This window comes from Papaver somniferum, unplaced genomic scaffold (genome assembly GCF_003573695.1).
Source record: "Papaver somniferum cultivar HN1 unplaced genomic scaffold, ASM357369v1 unplaced-scaffold_31, whole genome shotgun sequence".
Lineage (NCBI taxonomy): Eukaryota > Viridiplantae > Streptophyta > Magnoliopsida > Ranunculales > Papaveraceae > Papaver > Papaver somniferum.
Window position 1 is genome coordinate 467,172 of NW_020642151.1, and position 4,600 is coordinate 471,771.

A 4,600-nucleotide genomic window follows, 5' to 3' on the forward strand; every position below is an offset into this window, starting at 1 on the left:
TGGTGAATTGCGAGAAGATGTGTATGTTGAACAACCAAAAGGTTTTGAAGTAAAAGGACAAGAGCATAAGGTTTATAAGTTATCAAAAGCTCTATATGGTCTAAGACAATCTCCTCGAGCCTGGAATACAAAGTTAGATCAAATCTTAAGAGAAATCAGATTTGTTAAGTGCTCTAAAGAAACATCAGTATACAGAAGAGAAGAAAAGGGAACGCTTCTTGTGATTGCAGTCTATGTGGATGATCTATTTTTGAATGGAAACTCCCTTAAGGTGATCAATGAGTTCAAGAGAGAAATGTCATCAAAGTTTGAGATGTCAGACCTCGGAAAACTCACTTATTACCTTGGCATCACTACACCATTTCCAGGACTTTGTCACAGGCTTTATCTGTTACTGATAATATTTGTAACGGGTATAACCTGTGGTAAATAGCCCGTTATTAATAATTGTGATCTCCTTTGTAACAGTTTTATCTGTAATAATGTCCAGCTATAGTCACATCTATAAATCGTTACAAGAAAAAACAGTCACAATCGAACTAATTTTATGATTCAGACACGTGTCAATATTGCAACAGTTGCTATAATAATTATAATCGTTACTAAATATTTGCAACAAATAAGCAGGTGACACGTGCAGTCCTCAAATTACGACATGTTCAGTCCTTAAGTCACGACTATTGTAACAGTTAAATTGTCACTCTTATTTGCAACAACTTTGAGATGACGACACGTGTTGCTTTTACTTACATTTGTTGTTACAGTTATATCCGTTACAATACTTCAAATACAACTAAAAAAAAATGGGTAGCCTAGGTCATTATTATGGACCTGGGCTCCCAGTTTACAGGCATGTTCATCATCATGGATCTGTACTCAGTTTACAGGCCTGCAATACAATTAAGTTTATACCTAAAACATAATTATACAATCTACAATACAATTCAGTGAAAACAAAAAAGAAAAACGAAAGAATTATTTGACTTCATTTGGAAGAACCACTGCAGCTTCAATGTTAGGGATATCTCCCATGTCCATCTGAAACAGCAAAAAGAAAACTATAAATCAGAAGCAAGAAAACTATTGCAGGACATAGTTAAGCCTCAAACACAAACCACTGACAGAAAACTAGTCTGAAGCGAGAAGTGAACAAGTATACCTTTACATAAAAGCTCAACAAGATTATAAGCTCCATGTTCTTGAGATATTATTTTCTTTATGAATCCTACACAAAACAGTTGGAGAGATTAGTTCACATAACAATTTAACAACACCAACAAGAATACAAAGAAAACAAAATAAAGATCTTTCTGAGACGATAATTCTACATTTTTAAGCATCCAAGAAAACTATCCATGGAATGTCTACCTTTAACAAAAAGAAGAGCTGAGTAATTAGGGCCTCCTAGACTCAAATTCAGCACTTTCATCTTGGTTGAAATGGCATACTTGAACATGTCAAGGAACCCCGATGAATAAGATACCTGCAATCTTCATAGCCTGTAATCCATAGTAGAAAACAATTAGTAAAATAGGCAAACAATATTTTTAGCTCTCATAAATGTGTCTCTACTGAATAGTGTTCGAGTCTTTAGAACTTAAGCAAATAACCAACAAAAAACCATACGAAGATGCAGCAATCATAACAAGCAATAAGAAGAGCTGATTAAGACAGATTAATGGCTTTCTGACATTTCCAACTTTGTTATCGTCATTGACACTAATAGTTTGTTCTGCAACATACTAACCAAATCTAGGTTAGTACTACAACGCAAATAGTAACAAAGAAATTCAGTGGGTACTACTCTGGCCAAGTGTTGTAGACATGATAGCAGCTTATCAGACCACACATACCAAATTTACATTCTCATAGGCATTAAATTTCACTACAACTGTCCCCTTCGATAAGCTCCAAACCTGGGAGATGTTGCGCCACACTGAAAATAAAGCAATATCAAGAAGAATTTTACATATCCGGTGGCCCGAAAAATGGTAACTCCCTCTAAAATTAATGAGTTAGACTGCATGACTTTTAAGGCAAATAAAGGTATGTGACCGGGATTTATATGGCATGCTTTGAGATGTTAGCGCAGTTCTTAGTTGATCCCATGCTATTTTCTAGCACCTCTCTACAAATCATTGGGATGAATGTAACCACCTCTTTTTCTACTTGCTGGATGGAACCATCAGAAGTTTGTAGCCAAATATAAGACTTCATAGCCTAAGGTTCAGGCAATTTAATGAAAACCAGTATCAGTAAGATATTCAATTAAACCAATACCACAAGACACTAAGACCGCAGCACAAGGGAAAAGAACAGAGTAAGAATCACATCAAGAGATGGAAATAACATATTGAGTAGTAGATTAAATTACAAAAAAGGCCCCAACCTGTATACCAATCTTCTTATACACATGCTTTAATGTAAGATGATACAAGGACTAGTACAGGATCCATATTATGCTTACACAACGAGAAAATCGAAGTTATGATACATATTTAACTTGGGAATAAATTTCATCACTTATACCAGAATAACTAGTGAATGTGTATGCTACTATACATGAAAAACGAATTAATCTACTAATAATACATGACATATACCCTAGGAACCAGAAATTTTGGATTTAAGCAAGTCCAACACTTAAGCAAGATTGATCATTGATGGTACAAAAGCGATGCCAGCTCACAAATCATATCCAACTAAGTAAATAAGTGTAAGAAATCTTCAAATTTTCAATAAATCATACAAATATCCTTAATATTCACAGCATCAACAGCTATACTACAGGAACATAACAAAGAAAAATATGTATTCTTCTATGAAGCCAGAGTTTTGTGATGCATGCAAATCCTCAAATTATAACATCGGTGTCCAAAACAAAAGTGACTCGGTATCTAAAACATATAACCATTTTTTACAAGGTCGGATAAATGATATAAAAATAAAATTGCAGTCGATCAGGCATTTAAATATTAGTACAACAAGGTTTTTTAACATTAGTACAGTAAACCCATGAGCAAGTACAGTCTCATATTGTGAAAAAATCTAAACGACAACACGACCCTGCGTCTTCCTGTGGACTCAAGGCTAGCTATAACCAATACATCTTACCTAAAAATGATGCAGGGGCCTAACTTCATCACAAAAACTTAACCCCACTTCTATACAAACAAGAACAACATCAAACACAGACAAATCAATCAAAAAAGAACACAAAAAATAAAGGGAAAGCTGTTAAATTGATCAATACCATGAGAATCATGAAACCAATACCAATCTATGATGAGATTAAACCCTTCTTTGAGAAGTTAAAGATGTTTTCCTCAACCTGAAACAAGAAAAAACAAAAAGAACAACTATCAGTTAGGGTTAAAGATAAAAATAGAATTATGTTCAGAATTAGGGGTTTTGTTTCTTACATTAAGAGAAGAGATCTTCAACCAACTTGATGAATTGTGTAAGGAAAAGTAGAAAAGGAAACACCTTACTGCAAAAACGAGACAAGATAAGAGAAATTAAATTGTTAACAGTACAAAAATTTATAAAATTTATGAAATAAGAAGAAGATTGATATTACCCTGATAATTTCAGGAGCAAAAAAACTAGACCTAGGTTTACAGAGTTTCATTTTAATTTCCGCTGATACATGGGTTTCGATTTTAAGATAAGGGTTAAGGATAAAGCATGGATTGCTGACAGTGAGTTTCGATCTGTGAAGTGACAGTGAGGTTCGAGTTGATTTTGTACTCAATTATTGAGAAACAAATCAGATTTTGATTCTAGGTTTTTAAGGGTTTTGTTGATTTTGAGTATGACAACTAAAAGAACTATTGATGGTGATGAAAGAAAAGAGTTCATGATGGGGATATGATCTATGATGATAGAAAAGGAAGACAGGGTTTGGGTTCAGTTCACCATAGGGTTTCATGTTCTTACAGAGAAAAATGAGAGGGTGAGAGGCGGAGGAGAAAGAAAAGTGAGGTTGAGTGATTTTCTCTCTCTTCTATGCGATATAAAGGAAAACCTAATAGCTACCTCGAGTAACTAATCAAGCAGATATAGGGACAAGATTTGTTGTTCGTGTGTTTCGCACAAGTATTTTAACTCGGTTATAAAAGTATGGTAGACCTAGATAATAATTCTGTACGACACTGATTTAGGCTTAGTTTGGTAATGTTGCGGCTTTTCTGAAAGCACTTTTCTGCTGCGCTGTGCTGTGTAAAAAAAGCAGTTAAACATCACAGGTTCAAATATTACTAGAGTTACACCTGGGTTTCTCGTTCGGATGAATTGAAGACGAAATATATCAGTTTTGAACATCATAGGTTCAAAGATTATTAGAGTTACACCTGGGTTTCTCGTTCGGATGAACTGGAGACGATATATATCTGTTTTGAACATCACAGGTTCAAAGATTACTAGAGTTATAGACCTGGGTTTCTCGTTCGGATGAATTGAAGACGAAATATATCAATTTTGAACATCACAGGTTCAAAGATTACTAGAGTTACACCTGGGTTTCTCGTTCGGATGAACTGAAGACAAAATATATCAGTTTTGAACATCACATGTTCAAGATTACTAGAGTTACACCTGA

General features: G+C 34.5%; 1 long non-coding RNA gene across 7 annotated transcripts; it reads right to left on the minus strand.

Moving 5' to 3' along the window:
* Positions 1 to 788: 788 nt before the first annotated feature.
* Positions 789 to 3,978, minus strand: LOC113341782. Of its 7 annotated transcripts, none has more exons than XR_003356133.1 (7): positions 3,581 to 3,978; positions 3,423 to 3,490; positions 3,254 to 3,331; positions 2,056 to 2,220; positions 1,369 to 1,936; positions 1,160 to 1,225; positions 789 to 1,038 (listed from the first exon to the last, which is right to left on the minus strand). It is a non-coding gene; the product is annotated as an uncharacterized LOC113341782 (long non-coding RNA). The 7 variants fall into 7 exon arrangements; XR_003356136.1 differs by having other exon boundaries at positions 1,369 to 1,499; positions 1,854 to 1,936; positions 2,158 to 2,220; positions 3,423 to 3,978; XR_003356134.1 differs by having other exon boundaries at positions 1,369 to 1,499; positions 1,854 to 1,936; positions 3,423 to 3,978.
* Between the last annotated feature and the right edge of the window lie 622 nt (positions 3,979 to 4,600).